Genomic DNA, 19,338 nt, shown 5'->3' with positions numbered 1-19,338 from the left:
AGCCCAAACAAGTTTCTAAAAGGATGAGTTTGCAACTACTTTACTTTTGGAGAAAATTCAAAACATTCATTATTCAATAGGGCCCAAACTATCAAAAAAAAGCCGTTTCAATGAACACACATGTCTTGGTAGAATCATGCAGGACTGAAATTTTTGATGTTTTTCTACTCATCTCATGAGCCCAAACAAGTCTCTAAAAGCATGAGTTTGCAACTACTTTACTTTTGGAGAAAATTCAAAACATTCATTATTCAATAGAGCCCAATAGCAAAAATCAGGTTTTGAATGAAGAATCACATTTCTTGGTAGAATCATGCAGGATTGAAATTTTTGATGGTTTTTTACTCCTCTCAACAGCCCAAACAAGTTTCTAAAAGGATGAGTTTGCAACTACTTTACTTTTGGAGAAAATTCAAAACATTCATTATTCAATAGGGCCCAAACTATCAAAAACCAGCGGTTTCAATGAACACACATTTCTTGGTAGAATCATGCAGGACTGAAATTTTTGATGTTTTTCTACTCCTCTCATGAGCCCAAACAAGTCTCTAAAAGCATGAGTTTGCAACTACTTTACTTTTGGAGAAAATTCAAAACATTCATTATTCAATAGAGCCCAATAGCAAAAACCAGCGTTTTGAATGAAGAATCACATTTCTTGGTATAATCATGCAGGATTGAAATTTTTGATGGTTTTTTACTCCTCTCAACAGCCCAAACAAGTTTCTAAAAGGATGAGTTTGCAACTACTTTACTTTTGGAGAAAATTCAAAACATTCATTATTCAATAGGGCCCAAACTATCAAAAACCAGCGGTTTCAATGAACACACATTTCTTGGTAGAATCATGCAGGACTGAAATTTTTGATGTTTTTCTACTCCTCTCATGAGCCCAAACAAGTCTCTAAAAGCATGAGTTTGCAACTACTTTACTTTTGGAGAAAATTCAAAACATTCATTATTCAATAGAGCCCAATAACAAAAACCAGCGTTTTGAATGAAGAATCACATTTCTTGGTAGAATCATGCAGGATTGAAATTTTTGATGGTTTTTTACTCCTCTCAACAGCCCAAACAAGTTTCTAAAAGGATGAGTTTGCAACTACTTTACTTTTGGAGAAAATTCAAAATATTCATTATTCAATAGGGCCCAAACTATCAAAAACCAGCGGTTTGAATGAACACACATTTCTTGGTAGAATCATGCAGGACTGAAATTTTTGATGTTTTTCTACTCCTCTCATGAGCCCAAACAAGTCTCTAAAAGCATGAGTTTGCAGCTACTTTACTTTTGGAGAAAATTCAAAACATTCATTATTCAATAGGGCCCAATAGCAAAAACCAGCGTTTTGAATGAAGAATCACATTTCTTGGTAGAATCATGCAGGATTGAAATTTTTGATGGTTTTTTACTCCTCTCAACAGCCCAAACAAGTTTCTAAAAGGATGAGTTTGCAACTACTTTACTTTTGGAGAAAATTCAAAACATTCATTATTCAATAGGGCCCAAACTATCAAAAACCAGCCGTTTCAATGAACACACATGTCTTGGTAGAATCATGCAGGACTGAAATTTTTGATGTTTTTCTACTCATCTCATGAGCCCAAACAAGTCTCTAAAAGCATGAGTTTGCAACTACTTTACTTTTGGAGAAAATTCAAAACATTCATTATTCAATAGAGCCCAATAGCAAAAACCAGCATTTTGAATGAAGAATCACATTTCTTGGTAGAATCATGCAGGACTGAAATTTTTGATGTTTTTCTACTCATCTCATGAGCCCAAACAAGTCTCTAAAAGCATGAGTTTGCAACTACTTTACTTTTGGAGAAAATTCAAAACATTCATTATTCAATAGAGCCCAATAGCAAAAACCTGCGTTTTGAATGAAGAATCACATTTCTTGGTAGAATCATGCAGGATTGAAATTTTTGATGGTTTTTTACTCCTCTCAACAGCCCAAACAAGTTTCTAAAAGGATGAGTTTGCAACTACTTTACTTTTGGAGAAAATTCAAAACATTCATTATTCAATAGGGCCCAAACTATCAAAAACCAGCGGTTTGAATGAACACACATTTCTTGGTAGAATCATGCAGGACTGAAATTTTTGATGTTTTTCTACTCCTCTCATGAGCCCAAACAAGTCTCTAAAAGCATGAGTTTGCAACTACTTTACTTTTGGAGAAAATTCAAAACATTCATTATTCAATAGAGCCCAATAGCAAAAACCAGCGTTTTGAATGAAGAATCACATTTCTTGGTAGAATCATGCAGGATTGAAATTTTTGATGATTTTTTACTCCTCTCAACAGCCCAAACAAGTTTCTAAAAGGATGAGTTTGCAACTACTTTACTTTTGGAGAAAATTCAAAACATTCATTATTCAATAGGGCCCAAACTATCAAAAACCAGCGGTTTGAATGAACACACATTTCTTGGTAGAATCATGCAGGACTGAAATTTTTGATGTTTTTCTACTCCTCTCATGAGCCCAAACAAGTCTCTAAAAGCAAGAGTTTGCAGCTACTTTACTTTTGGAGAAAATTCAAAACATTCAGTATTCACTAGGGCCCAAACTATCAAAAACCAGCGGTTTGAATGAACACACATTTCTTGGTAGAATCATGCAGGACTGAAATTTTTGATGTTTTTCTACTCCTCTCATGAGCCCAAACAAGTCTATAAAAGCATGAGTTTGCAACTACTTTACTTTTGGAGAAAATTCAAAACATTCATTATTCAATAGAGCCCAATAGCAAAAACCAGCGTTTTGAATGAAGAATCACATTTCTTGGTAGAATCATGCAGGATTGAAATTTTTGATGGTTTTTTACTCCTCTCAACAGCCCAAACAAGTTTCTAAAAGGATGAGTTTGCAACTACTTTACTTTTGGAGAAAATTCAAAACATTCATTATTCAATAGGGCCCAAACTATCAAAAACCAGCCGTTTCAATGAACACACATGTCTTGGTAGAATCATGCAGGACTGAAATTTTTGATGTTTTTCTACTCATCTCATGAGCCCAAACAAGTCTCTAAAAGCATGAGTTTGCAACTACTTTACTTTTGGAGAAAATTCAAAACATTCATTATTCAATAGAGCCCAATAGCAAAAACCAGCGTTTTGAATGAAGAATCACATTTCTTGGTAGAATCATGCAGGACTGAAATTTTTGATGTTTTTCTACTCATCTCATGAGCCCAAACAAGTCTCTAAAAGCATGAGTTTGCAACTACTTTACTTTTGGAGAAAATTCAAAACATTCATTATTCAATAGAGCCCAATAGCAAAAACCTGCGTTTTGAATGAAGAATCACATTTCTTGGTAGAATCATGCAGGATTGAAATTTTTGATGGTTTTTTACTCCTCTCAACAGCCCAAACAAGTTTCTAAAAGGATGAGTTTGCAACTACTTTACTTTTGGAGAAAATTCAAAACATTCATTATTCAATAGGGCCCAAACTATCAAAAACCAGCGGTTTCAATGAACACACATTTCTTGGTAGAATCATGCAGGACTGAAATTTTTGATGTTTTTCTACTCCTCTCATGAGCCCAAACAAGTCTCTAAAAGCATGAGTTTGCAACTACTTTACTTTTGGAGAAAATTCAAAACATTCATTATTCAATAGGGCCCAAACTATCAAAAACCAGCGGTTTGAATGAACACACATTTCTTGGTAGAATCATGCAGGACTGAAATTTTTGATGTTTTTCTACTCCTCTCATGAGCCCAAACAAGTCTCTAAAAGCATGAGTTTGCAACTACTTTACTTATGGAGAAAATTCAAAACATTCATTATTCAATAGAGCCCAATAGCAAAAACCAGCGTTTTGAATGAAGAATCACATTTCTTGGTAGAATCATGCAGGATTGAAATTTTTGATAATTTTTTACTCCTCTCAACAGCCCAAACAAGTTTCTAAAAGGATGAGTTTGCAACTACTTTACTTTTGGAGAAAATTCAAAACATTCATTGTTCAATAGGGCCCAAACTATCAAAAACCAGCGGTTTGAATGAACACACATTTCTTGGTAGAATCATGCAGGACTGAAATTTTTGATGTTTTTCTACTCCTCTCATGAGCCCAAACAAGTCTCTAAAAGCATGAGTTTGCAACTACTTTACTTTTGGAGAAAATTCAAAACATTCATTATTCAATAGAGCCCAATAGCAAAAACCAGCGTTTTGAATGAAGAATCACATTTCTTGGTAGAATCATGCAGGATTGAAATTTTTGATGGTTTTTTACTCCTCTCAACAGCCCAAACAAGTTTCTAAAAGGATGAGTTTGCAACTACTTTACTTTTGGAGAAAATTCAAAACATTCATTATTCAATAGGGCCCAAACTATCAAAAACCAGCCGTTTCAATGAACACACATGTCTTGGTAGAATCATGCAGGACTGAAATTTTTGATGTTTTTCTACTCATCTCATGAGCCCAAACAAGTCTCTAAAAGCATGAGTTTGCAACTACTTTACTTTTGGAGAAAATTCAAAACATTCATTATTCAATAGAGCCCAATAGCAAAAACCAGCATTTTGAATGAAGAATCACATTTCTTGGTAGAATCATGCAGGACTGAAATTTTTGATGTTTTTCTACTCATCTCATGAGCCCAAACAAGTCTCTAAAAGCATGAGTTTGCAACTACTTTACTTTTGGAGAAAATTCAAAACATTCATTATTCAATAGAGCCCAATAGCAAAAACCTGCGTTTTGAATGAAGAATCACATTTCTTGGTAGAATCATGCAGGATTGAAATTTTTGATGGTTTTTTACTCCTCTCAACAGCCCAAACAAGTTTCTAAAAGGATGAGTTTGCAACTACTTTACTTTTGGAGAAAATTCAAAACATTCATTATTCAATAGGGCCCAAACTATCAAAAACCAGCGGTTTGAATGAACACACATTTCTTGGTAGAATCATGCAGGACTGAAATTTTTGATGTTTTTCTACTCCTCTCATGAGCCCAAACAAGTCTCTAAAAGCATGAGTTTGCAACTACTTTACTTTTGGAGAAAATTCAAAACATTCATTATTCAATAGAGCCCAATAGCAAAAACCAGCGTTTTGAATGAAGAATCACATTTCTTGGTAGAATCATGCAGGATTGAAATTTTTGATGATTTTTTACTCCTCTCAACAGCCCAAACAAGTTTCTAAAAGGATGAGTTTGCAACTACTTTACTTTTGGAGAAAATTCAAAACATTCATTATTCAATAGGGCCCAAACTATCAAAAACCAGCGGTTTGAATGAACACACATTTCTTGGTAGAATCATGCAGGACTGAAATTTTTGATGTTTTTCTACTCCTCTCATGAGCCCAAACAAGTCTCTAAAAGCAAGAGTTTGCAGCTACTTTACTTTTGGAGAAAATTCAAAACATTCAGTATTCACTAGGGCCCAAACTATCAAAAACCAGCGGTTTGAATGAACACACATTTCTTGGTAGAATCATGCAGGACTGAAATTTTTGATGTTTTTCTACTCCTCTCATGAGCCCAAACAAGTCTCTAAAAGCATGAGTTTGCAACTACTTTACTTTTGGAGAAAATTCAAAACATTCATTATTCAATAGAGCCCAATAGCAAAAACCAGCGTTTTGAATGAAGAATCACATTTCTTGGTAGAATCATGCAGGATTGAAATTTTTGATGGTTTTTTACTCCTCTCAACAGCCCAAACAAGTTTCTAAAAGGATGAGTTTGCAACTACTTTACTTTTGGAGAAAATTCAAAACATTCATTATTCAATAGGGCCCAAACTATCAAAAACCAGCCGTTTCAATGAACACACATGTCTTGGTAGAATCATGCAGGACTGAAATTTTTGATGTTTTTCTACTCATCTCATGAGCCCAAACAAGTCTCTAAAAGCATGAGTTTGCAACTACTTTACTTTTGGAGAAAATTCAAAACATTCATTATTCAATAGAGCCCAATAGCAAAAACCAGCGTTTTGAATGAAGAATCACATTTCTTGGTAGAATCATGCAGGACTGAAATTTTTGATGTTTTTCTACTCATCTCATGAGCCCAAACAAGTCTCTAAAAGCATGAGTTTGCAACTACTTTACTTTTGGAGAAAATTCAAAACATTCATTATTCAATAGAGCCCAATAGCAAAAACCTGCGTTTTGAATGAAGAATCACATTTCTTGGTAGAATCATGCAGGATTGAAATTTTTGATGGTTTTTTACTCCTCTCAACAGCCCAAACAAGTTTCTAAAAGGATGAGTTTGCAACTACTTTACTTTTGGAGAAAATTCAAAACATTCATTATTCAATAGGGCCCAAACTATCAAAAACCAGCGGTTTCAATGAACACACATTTCTTGGTAGAATCATGCAGGACTGAAATTTTTGATGTTTTTCTACTCCTCTCATGAGCCCAAACAAGTCTCTAAAAGCATGAGTTTGCAACTACTTTACTTTTGGAGAAAATTCAAAACATTCATTATTCAATAGGGCCCAAACTATCAAAAACCAGCGGTTTGAATGAACACACATTTCTTGGTAGAATCATGCAGGACTGAAATTTTTGATGTTTTTCTACTCCTCTCATGAGCCCAAACAAGTCTCTAAAAGCATGAGTTTGCAACTACTTTACTTATGGAGAAAATTCAAAACATTCATTATTCAATAGAGCCCAATAGCAAAAACCAGCGTTTTGAATGAAGAATCACATTTCTTGGTAGAATCATGCAGGATTGAAATTTTTGATAATTTTTTACTCCTCTCAACAGCCCAAACAAGTTTCTAAAAGGATGAGTTTGCAACTACTTTACTTTTGGAGAAAATTCAAAACATTCATTGTTCAATAGGGCCCAAACTATCAAAAACCAGCGGTTTGAATGAACACACATTTCTTGGTAGAATCATGCAGGACTGAAATTTTTGATGTTTTTCTACTCCTCTCATGAGCCCAAACAAGTCTCTAAAAGCAAGTGTTTGCAGCTACTTTACTTTTGGAGAAAATTCAAAACATTCATTATTCAATAGGGCCCAAACTATCAAAAACCAGCGGTTTGAATGAACACACATTTCTTGGTAGAATCATGCAGGACTGAAATTTTTGATGTTTTTCTACTCCTCTCATGAGCCCAAACAAGTCTCTAAAAGCATGAGTTTGCAACTACTTTACTTTTGGAGAAAATTCAAAACATTCATTATTCAATAGAGCCCAATAGCAAAAACCAGTGTTTTGAATGAAGAATCACATTTCTTGGTAGAATCATGCAGGATTGAAATTTTTGATGGTTTTTTACTCCTCTCAACAGCCCAAACAAGTTTCTAAAAGGATGAGTTTGCAACTACTTTACTTTTGGAGAAAATTCAAAACATTCATTATTCAATAGGGCCCAAACTATCAAAAACCAGCCGTTTCAATGAACACACATGTCTTGGTAGAATCATGCAGGACTGAAATTTTTGATGTTTTTCTACTCATCTCATGAGCCCAAACAAGTCTCTAAAAGCATGAGTTTGCAACTACTTTACTTTTGGAGAAAATTCAAAACATTCATTATTCAATAGAGCCCAATAGCAAAAACCAGCGTTTTGAATGAAGAATCACATTTCTTGGTAGAATCATGCAGGACTGAAATTTTTGATGTTTTTCTACTCATCTCATGAGCCCAAACAAGTCGCTAAAAGCATGAGTTTGCAACTACTTTACTTTTGGAGAAAATTCAAAACATTCATTATTCAATAGAGCCCAATAGCAAAAACCTGCGATTTGAATGAAGAATCACATTTCTTGGTAGAATCATGCAGGATTGAAATTTTTGATGGTTTTTAACTCCTCTCAACAGCCCAAACAAGTTTCTAAAAGGATGAGTTTGCAACTACTTTACTTTTGGAGAAAATTCAAAACATTCATTATTCAATAGGGCCCAAACTATCAAAAACCAGCGGTTTGAATGAACACACATTTCTTGGTAGAATCATGCAGGACTGAAATTTTTGATGTTTTTCTACTCCTCTCATGAGCCCAAACAAGTCTCTAAAAGCATGAGTTTGCAACTACTTTACTTTTGGAGAAAATTCAAAACATTCATTATTCAATAGAGCCCAATAGCAAAAACCAGCGTTTTGAATGAAGAATCACATTTCTTGGTAGAATCATGCAGGATTGAAATTTTTGATGATTTTTTACTCCTCTCAACAGCCCAAACAAGTTTCTAAAAGGATGAGATTGCAACTACTTTACTTTTGGAGAAAATTCAAAACATTCATTATTCAATAGGGCCCAAACTATCAAAAACCAGCCGTTTCAATGAACACACATGTCTTGGTAGAATCATGCAGGACTGAAATTTTTGATGTTTTTCTACTCATCTCATGAGCCCAAACAAGTCTCTAAAAGCATGAGTTTGCAACTACTTTACTTTTGGAGAAAATTCAAAACATTCATTATTCAATAGAGCCCAATAGCAAAAACCTGCGTTTTGAATGAAGAATCACATTTCTTGGTAGAATCATGCAGGATTGAAATTTTTGATGGTTTTTTACTCCTCTCAACAGCCCAAACAAGTTTCTAAAAGGATGAGTTTGCAACTACTTTACTTTTGGAGAAAATTCAAAACATTCATTATTCAATAGGGCCCAAACTATCAAAAACCAGCGGTTTGAATGAACACACATTTCTTGGTAGAATCATGCAGGACTGAAATTTTTGATGTTTTTCTACTCCTCTCATGAGCCCAAACAAGTCTCTAAAAGCATGAGTTTGCAACTACTTTACTTTTGGAGAAAATTCAAAACATTCATTATTCAATAGAGCCCAATAGCAAAAACCAGCGTTTTGAATGAAGAATCACATTTCTTGGTAGAATCATGCAGGATTGAAATTTTTGATGATTTTTTACTCCTCTCAACAGCCCAAACAAGTTTCTAAAAGGATGAGTTTGCAACTACTTTACTTTTGGAGAAAATTCAAAACATTCATTATTCAATAGGGCCCAAACTATCAAAAACCAGCGGTTTGAATGAACACACATTTCTTGGTAGAATCATGCAGGACTGAAATTTTTGATGTTTTTCTACTCCTCTCATGAGCCCAAACAAGTCTCTAAAAGCAAGAGTTTGCAGCTACTTTACTTTTGGAGAAAATTCAAAACATTCAGTATTCACTAGGGCCCAAACTATCAAAAACCAGCGGTTTGAATGAACACACATTTCTTGGTAGAATCATGCAGGACTGAAATTTTTGATGTTTTTCTACTCCTCTCATGAGCCCAAACAAGTCTCTAAAAGCATGAGTTTGCAACTACTTTACTTTTGGAGAAAATTCAAAACATTCATTATTCAATAGAGCCCAATAGCAAAAACCAGCGTTTTGAATGAAGAATCACATTTCTTGGTAGAATCATGCAGGATTGAAATTTTTGATGGTTTTTTACTCCTCTCAACAGCCCAAACAAGTTTCTAAAAGGATGAGTTTGCAACTACTTTACTTTTGGAGAAAATTCAAAACATTCATTATTCAATAGGGCCCAAACTATCAAAAACCAGCCGTTTCAATGAACACACATGTCTTGGTAGAATCATGCAGGACTGAAATTTTTGATGTTTTTCTACTCATCTCATGAGCCCAAACAAGTCTCTAAAAGCATGAGTTTGCAACTACTTTACTTTTGGAGAAAATTCAAAACATTCATTATTCAATAGAGCCCAATAGCAAAAACCAGCGTTTTGAATGAAGAATCACATTTCTTGGTAGAATCATGCAGGACTGAAATTTTTGATGTTTTTCTACTCATCTCATGAGCCCAAACAAGTCTCTAAAAGCATGAGTTTGCAACTACTTTACTTTTGGAGAAAATTCAAAACATTCATTATTCAATAGAGCCCAATAGCAAAAACCTGCGTTTTGAATGAAGAATCACATTTCTTGGTAGAATCATGCAGGATTGAAATTTTTGATGGTTTTTTACTCCTCTCAACAGCCCAAACAAGTTTCTAAAAGGATGAGTTTGCAACTACTTTACTTTTGGAGAAAATTCAAAACATTCATTATTCAATAGGGCCCAAACTATCAAAAACCAGCGGTTTCAATGAACACACATTTCTTGGTAGAATCATGCAGGACTGAAATTTTTGATGTTTTTCTACTCCTCTCATGAGCCCAAACAAGTCTCTAAAAGCATGAGTTTGCAACTACTTTACTTTTGGAGAAAATTCAAAACATTCATTATTCAATAGGGCCCAAACTATCAAAAACCAGCGGTTTGAATGAACACACATTTCTTGGTAGAATCATGCAGGACTGAAATTTTTGATGTTTTTCTACTCCTCTCATGAGCCCAAACAAGTCTCTAAAAGCATGAGTTTGCAACTACTTTACTTATGGAGAAAATTCAAAACATTCATTATTCAATAGAGCCCAATAGCAAAAACCAGCGTTTTGAATGAAGAATCACATTTCTTGGTAGAATCATGCAGGATTGAAATTTTTGATAATTTTTTACTCCTCTCAACAGCCCAAACAAGTTTCTAAAAGGATGAGTTTGCAACTACTTTACTTTTGGAGAAAATTCAAAACATTCATTGTTCAATAGGGCCCAAACTATCAAAAACCAGCGGTTTGAATGAACACACATTTCTTGGTAGAATCATGCAGGACTGAAATTTTTGATGTTTTTCTACTCCTCTCATGAGCCCAAACAAGTCTCTAAAAGCAAGTGTTTGCAGCTACTTTACTTTTGGAGAAAATTCAAAACATTCATTATTCAATAGGGCCCAAACTATCAAAAACCAGCGGTTTGAATGAACACACATTTCTTGGTAGAATCATGCAGGACTGAAATTTTTGATGTTTTTCTACTCCTCTCATGAGCCCAAACAAGTCTCTAAAAGCATGAGTTTGCAACTACTTTACTTTTGGAGAAAATTCAAAACATTCATTATTCAATAGAGCCCAATAGCAAAAACCAGTGTTTTGAATGAAGAATCACATTTCTTGGTAGAATCATGCAGGATTGAAATTTTTGATGGTTTTTTACTCCTCTCAACAGCCCAAACAAGTTTCTAAAAGGATGAGTTTGCAACTACTTTACTTTTGGAGAAAATTCAAAACATTCATTATTCAATAGGGCCCAAACTATCAAAAACCAGCCGTTTCAATGAACACACATGTCTTGGTAGAATCATGCAGGACTGAAATTTTTGATGTTTTTCTACTCATCTCATGAGCCCAAACAAGTCTCTAAAAGCATGAGTTTGCAACTACTTTACTTTTGGAGAAAATTCAAAACATTCATTATTCAATAGAGCCCAATAGCAAAAACCAGCGTTTTGAATGAAGAATCACATTTCTTGGTAGAATCATGCAGGACTGAAAATTTTTGATGTTTTTCTACTCATCTCATGAGCCCAAACAAGTCTCTAAAAGCATGAGTTTGCAACTACTTTACTTTTGGAGAAAATTCAAAACATTCATTATTCAATAGAGCCCAATAGCAAAAACCTGCGATTTGAATGAAGAATCACATTTCTTGGTAGAATCATGCAGGATTGAAATTTTTGATGGTTTTTTACTCCTCTCAACAGCCCAAACAAGTTTCTAAAAGGATGAGTTTGCAACTACTTTACTTTTGGAGAAAATTCAAAACATTCATTATTCAATAGGGCCCAAACTATCAAAAACCAGCGGTTTGAATGAACACACATTTCTTGGTAGAATCATGCAGGACTGAAATTTTTGATGTTTTTCTACTCCTCTCATGAGCCCAAACAAGTCTCTAAAAGCATGAGTTTGCAACTACTTTACTTTTGGAGAAAATTCAAAACATTCATTATTCAATAGAGCCCAATAGCAAAAACCAGCGTTTTGAATGAAGAATCACATTTCTTGGTAGAATCATGCAGGATTGAAATTTTTGATGATTTTTTACTCCGCTCAACAGCCCAAACAAGTTTCTAAAAGGATGAGATTGCAACTACTTTACTTTTGGAGAAAATTCAAAACATTCATTATTCAATAGGGCCCAAACTATCAAAAACCAGCCGTTTCAATGAACACACATGTCTTGGTAGAATCATGCAGGACTGAAATTTTTGATGTTTTTCTACTCATCTCATGAGCCCAAACAAGTCTCTAAAAGCATGAGTTTGCAACTACTTTACTTTTGGAGAAAATTCAAAACATTCATTATTCAATAGAGCCCAATAGCAAAAATCAGGTTTTGAATGAAGAATCACATTTCTTGGTAGAATCATGCAGGATTGAAATTTTTGATGGTTTTTTACTCCTCTCAACAGCCCAAACAAGTTTCTAAAAGGATGAGTTTGCAACTACTTTACTTTTGGAGAAAATTCAAAACATTCATTATTCAATAGGGCCCAAACTATCAAAAACCAGCGGTTTCAATGAACACACATTTCTTGGTAGAATCATGCAGGACTGAAATTTTTGATGTTTTTCTACTCATCTCATGAGCCCAAACAAGTCTCTAAAAGCATGAGTTTGCAACTACTTTACTTTTGGAGAAAATTCAAAACATTCATTATTCAATAGAGCCCAATAGCAAAAACCAGCGTTTTGAATGAAGAATCACATTTCTTGGTAGAATCATGCAGGATTGAAATTTTTGATGGTTTTTTACTCCTCTCAACAGCCCAAACAAGTTTCTAAAAGGATGAGTTTGCAACTACTTTACTTTTGGAGAAAATTCAAAACATTCATTATTCAATAGGGCCCAAACTATCAAAAACCAGCGGTTTCAATGAACACACATTTCTTGATAGAATCATGCAGGACTGAAATTTTTGATGTTTTTCTACTCCTCTCATGAGCCCAAAGAGCCCAAACAAGTCTCTAAAAGCATGAGTTTGCAACTACTTTACTTTTGGAGAAAATTCAAAACATTCATTATTCAATAGAGCCCAATAGCAAAAACCAGCGTTTTGAATGAAGAATCACATTTCTTGGTAGAATAATGCAGGATTGAAATTTTTGATGGTTTTTTACTCCTCTCAACAGCCCAAACAAGTTTCTAAAAGGATGAGTTTGCAACTACTTTACTTTTGGAGAAAATTCAAAACATTCATTATTCAATAGGGCCCAAACTATCAAAAACCAGCGGTTTCAATGAACACACATTTATTGGTAGAATCATGCAGGACTGAAATTTTTGATGTTTTTCTACTCCTCTCATGAGCCCAAACAAGTCTCTAAAAGCATGAGTTTGCAACTACTTTACTTTTGGAGAAAATTCAAAACATTCATTATTCAATAGAGCCCAATAGCAAAAACCAGCGTTTTGAATGAAGAATCACATTTCTTGGTAGAATCATGCAGGATTGAAATTTTTGATGGTTTTTTACTCCTCTCAACAGCCCAAACAAGTTTCTAAAAGGATGAGTTTGCAACTACTTTACTTTTGGAGAAAATTCAAAACATTCATTATTCAATAGGGCCCAAACTATCAAAAACCAGCGGTTTGAATGAACACACATTTCTTGGTAGAATCATGCAGGACTGAAATTTTTGATGTTTTTCTACTCCTCTCATGAGCCCAAACAAGTCTCTAAAAGCATGAGTTTGCAGCTACTTTACTTTTGGAGAAAATTCAAAACATTCATTATTCAATAGGGCCCAAACTATCAAAAACCAGCGGTTTGAATGAACACACATTTCTTGGTAGAATCATGCAGGACTGAAATTTTTGATGTTTTTCTACTCCTCTCATGAGCCCAAACAAGTCTCTAAAAGCATGAGTTTGCAACTACTTTACTTTTGGAGAAAATTCAAAACATTCATTATTCAATAGAGCCCAATAGCAAAAACCAGCGTTTTGAATGAAGAATCACATTTCTTGGTAGAATCATGCAGGATTGAAATTTTTGATGGTTTTTTACTCCTCTCAACAGCCCAAACAAGTTTCTAAAAGAATGAGTTTGCAACTACTTTACTTTTGGAGAAAATTCAAAACATTCATTATTCAATAGGGCCCAAACTATCAAAAACCAGCCGTTTCAATGAACACACATGTCTTGGTAGAATCATGCAGGACTGAAATTTTTGATGTTTTTCTACTCATCTCATGAGCCCAAACAAGTCTCTAAAAGCATGAGTTTGCAACTACTTTACTTTTGGAGAAAATTCAAAACATTCATTATTCAATAGAGCCCAATAGCAAAAACCAGCGTTTTGAATGAAGAATCACATTTCTTGGTAGAATCATGCAGGACTGAAATTTTTGATGTTTTTCTACTCATCTCATGAGCCCAAACAAGTCTCTAAAAGCATGAGTTTGCAACTACTTTACTTTTGGAGAAAATTCAAAACATTCATTATTCAATAGAGCCCAATAGCAAAAACCTGCGTTTTGAATGAAGAATCACATTTCTTGGTAGAATCATGCAGGATTGAAATTTTTGATGGTTTTTTACTCCTCTCAACAGCCCAAACAAGTTTCTAAAAGGATGAGTTTGCAACTACTTTACTTTTGGAGAAAATTCAAAACATTCATTATTCAATAGGGCCCAAACTATCAAAAACCAGCGGTTTCAATGAACACACATTTCTTGGTAGAATCATGCAGGACTGAAATTTTTGATGTTTTTCTACTCCTCTCATGAGCCCAAACAAGTCTCTAAAAGCATGAGTTTGCAACTACTTTACTTTTGGAGAAAATTCAAAACATTCAATATTCAATATGGCCCAAACTATCAAAAACCAGCGGTTTGAATGAACACACATTTCTTGGTAGAATCATGCAGGACTGAAATTTTTGATGTTTTTCTACTCCTCTCATGAGCCCAAACAAGTCTCTAAAAGCATGAGTTTGCAACTACTTTACTTTTGGAGAAAATTCAAAACATTCATTATTCAATAGAGCCCAATAGCAAAAACCAGCGTTTTGAATGAAGAATCACATTTCTTGGTAGAATCATGCAGGATTGAAATATTTGATGATTTTTTACTCCTCTCAACAGCCCAAACAAGTTTCTAAAAGGATGAGTTTGCAACTACTTTACTTTTGGAGAAAATTCAAAACATTCATTATTCAATAGGGCCCAAACTATCAAAAACCAGCGGTTTGAATGAACACACATTTCTTGGTAGAATCATGCAGGACTGAAATTTTTGATGTTTTTCTACTCATCTCATGAGCCCAAACAAGTCTCTAAAAGCATGAGTTTGCAACTACTTTACTTTTGGAGAAAATTCAAAACATTCATTATTCAATAGAGCCCAATAGCAAAAACCAGCGTTTTGAATGAAGAATCACATTTCTTGGTAGAATCATGCAGGACTGAAATTTTTGATGTTTTTCTACTCATCTCATGAGCCCAAACAAGTCTCTAAAAGCATGAGTTTGCAACTACTTTACTTTTGGAGAAAATTCAAAACATTCATTATTCAATAGAGCCCAATAGCAAAAACCTGCGTTTTGAATGAAGAATCACATTTCTTGGTAGAATCATGCAGGATTGAAATTTTTGATGGTTTTTTACTCCTCTCAACAGCCCAAACAAGTTTCTAAAAGGATGAGTTTGCAACTACTTTACTTTTGGAGAAAATTCAAAACATTCATTATTCAATAGGGCCCAAACTATCAAAAACCAGCGGTTTGAATGAACACACATTTCTTGGTAGAATCATGCAGGACTGAAATTTTTGATGTTTTTCTACTCCTCTCATGAGCCCAAACAAGTCTCTAAAAGCATGAGTTTGCAACTACTTTACTTTTGGAGAAAATTCAAAACATTCATTATTCAATAGAGCCCAATAGCAAAAACCAGCGTTTTGAATGAAGAATCACATTTCTTGGTAGAATCATGCAGGATTGAAATTTTTGATGATTTTTTACTCCTCTCAACAGCCCAAACAAGTTTCTAAAAGGATGAGTTTGCAACTACTTTACTTTTGGAGAAAATTCAAAACATTCATTATTCAATAGGGCCCAAACTATCAAAAACCAGCCGTTTCAATGAACACACATGTCTTGGTAGAATCATGCAGGACTGAAATTTTTGATGTTTTTCTACTCATCTCATGAGCCCAAACAAGTCTCTAAAAGCATGAGTTTGCAACTACTTTACTTTTGGAGAAAATTCAAAACATTCATTATTCAATAGAGCCCAATAGCAAAAATCAGGTTTTGAATGAAGAATCACATTTCTTGGTAGAATCATGCAGGATTGAAATTTTTGATGGTTTTTTACTCCTCTCAACAGCCCAAACAAGTTTCTAAAAGGATGAGTTTGCAACTACTTTACTTTTGGAGAAAATTCAAAACATTCATTATTCAATAGGGCCCAAACTATCAAAAACCAGCGGTTTCAATGAACACACATTTCTTGGTAGAATCATGCAGGACTGAAATTTTTGATGTTTTTCTACTCATCTCATGAGCCCAAACAAGTCTCTAAAAGCATGAGTTTGCAACTACTTTACTTTTGGAGAAAATTCAAAACATTCATTATTCAATAGAGCCCAATAGCAAAAACCAGCGTTTTGAATGAAGAATCACATTTCTTGGTAGAATCATGCAGGATTGAAATTTTTGATGGTTTTTTACTCCTCTCAACAGCCCAAACAAGTTTCTAAAAGGATGAGTTTGCAACTACTTTACTTTTGGAGAAAATTCAAAACATTCATTATTCAATAGGGCCCAAACTATCAAAAACCAGCGGTTTCAATGAACACACATTTCTTGATAGAATCATGCAGGACTGAAATTTTTGATGTTTTTCTACTCCTCTCATGAGCCCAAAGAGCCCAAACAAGTCTCTAAAAGCATGAGTTTGCAACTACTTTACTTTTGGAGAAAATTCAAAACATTCATTATTCAATAGAGCCCAATAGCAAAAACCAGCGTTTTGAATGAAGAATCACATTTCTTGGTAGAATAATGCAGGATTGAAATTTTTGATGGTTTTTTACTCCTCTCAACAGCCCAAACAAGTTTCTAAAAGGATGAGTTTGCAACTACTTTACTTTTGGAGAAAATTCAAAACATTCATTATTCAATAGGGCCCAAACTATCAAAAACCAGCGGTTTCAATGAACACACATTTATTGGTAGAATCATGCAGGACTGAAATTTTTGATGTTTTTCTACTCCTCTCATGAGCCCAAACAAGTCTCTAAAAGCATGAGTTTGCAACTACTTTACTTTTGGAGAAAATTCAAAACATTCATTATTCAATAGAGCCCAATAGCAAAAACCAGCGTTTTGAATGAAGAATCACATTTCTTGGTAGAATCATGCAGGATTGAAATTTGTGATGGTTTTTTACTCCTCTCAACAGCCCAAACAAGTTTCTAAAAGGATGAGTTTGCTACTACTTTACTTTTGGAGAAAATTCAAAACATTCATTATTCAATAGGGCCCAAACTATCAAAAACCAGCGGTTTGAATGAACACACATTTCTTAGTAGAATCATGCAGGACTGAAATTTTTGATGTTTTTCTACTCCTCTCATGAGCCCAAACAAGTCTCTAAAAGCATGAGTTTGCAGCTACTTTACTTTTGGAGAAAATTCAAAACATTCATTATTCAATAGGGCCCAAACTATCAAAAACCAGCGGTTTGAATGAACACACATTTCTTGGTAGAATCATGCAGGACTGAAATTTTTGATGTTTTTCTACTCCTCTCATGAGCCCAAACAAGTCTCTAAAAGCATGAGTTTGCAACTACTTTACTTTTGGAGAAAATTCAAAACATTCATTATTCAATAGAGCCCAATAGCAAAAACCAGCGTTTTGAATGAAGAATCACATTTCTTGGTAGAATCATGCAGGATTGAAATTTTTGATGGTTTTTTACTCCTCTCAACAGCCCAAACAAGTTTCTAAAAGGATGAGTTTGCAACTACTTTACTTTTGGAGAAAATTCAAAACATTCATTATTCAATAGGGCCCAAACTATCAAAAACCAGCCGTTTCAATGAACACACATGTCTTGGTAGAATCATGCAGGACTGAAATTTTTGATGTTTTTCTACTCATCTCATGAGCACAAACAAGTCTCTAAAAGCATGAGTTTGCAACTACTTTACTTTTGGAGAAAATTCAAAACATTCATTATTCAATAGAGCCCAATAGCAAAAACCAGCGTTTTGAATGAAGAATCACATTTCTTGGTAGAATCATGCAGGATTGAAATTTTTGATGATTTTTTACTCCTCTCAACAGCCCAAACAAGTTTCTAAAAGGATGAGTTTGCAACTACTTTACTTTTGGAGAAAATTCAAAACATTCATTATTCAATAGGGCCCAAACTATCAAAAACCAGCCGTTTCAATGAACACACATGTCTTGGTAGAATCATGCAGGACTGAAATTTTTGATGTTTTTCTACTCATCTCATGAGCCCAAACAAGTCTCTAAAAGCATGAGTTTGCAACTACTTTACTTTTGGAGAAAATTCAAAACATTCATTATTCAATAGAGCCCAATAGCAAAAATCAGGTTTTGAATGAAGAATCACATTTCTTGGTAGAATCATGCAGGATTGAAATTTTTGATGGTTTTTTACTCCTCTCAACAGCCCAAACAAGTTTCTAAAAGGATGAGTTTGCAACTACTTTACTTTTGGAGAAAATTCAAAACATTCATTATTCAATAGGGCCCAAACTATCAAAAACCAGCGGTTTCAATGAACACACATTTCTTGGTAGAATCATGCAGGACTGAAATTTTTGATGTTTTTCTACTCATCTCATGAGCCCAAACAAGTCTCTAAAAGCATGAGTTTGCAACTACTTTACTTTTGGAGAAAATTCAAAACATTCATTATTCAATAGAGCCCAATAGCAAAAACCAGCGTTTTGAATGAAGAATCACATTTCTTGGTAGAATCATGCAGGATTGAAATTTTTGATGGTTTTTTACTCCTCTCAACAGCCCAAACAAGTTTCTAAAAGGATGAGTTTGCAACTACTTTACTTTTGGAGAAAATTCAAAACATTCATTATTCAATAGGGCCCAAACTATCAAAAACCAGCGGTTTCAATGAACACACATTTCTTGATAGAATCATGCAGGACTGAAATTTTTGATGTTTTTCTACTCCTCTCATGAGCCCAAAGAGCCCAAACAAGTCTCTAAAAGCATGAGTTTGCAACTACTTTACTTTTGGAGAAAATTCAAAACATTCATTATTCAATAGAGCCCAATAGCAAAAACCAGCGTTTTGAATGAAGAATCACATTTCTTGGTAGAATAATGCAGGATTGAAATTTTTGATGGTTTTTTACTCCTCTCAACAGCCCAAACAAGTTTCTAAAAGGATGAGTTTGCAACTACTTTACTTTTGGAGAAAATTCAAAACATTCATTATTCAATAGGGCCCAAACT

This window comes from Dendrobates tinctorius, unplaced genomic scaffold (assembly GCF_039654945.1).
Source record: "Dendrobates tinctorius isolate UK_male_01 unplaced genomic scaffold, ASM3965494v1 ptg000048l, whole genome shotgun sequence".
Taxonomy (NCBI): domain Eukaryota; kingdom Metazoa; phylum Chordata; class Amphibia; order Anura; family Dendrobatidae; genus Dendrobates; species Dendrobates tinctorius.
This window is presented reverse-complemented; position numbering follows the sequence as displayed.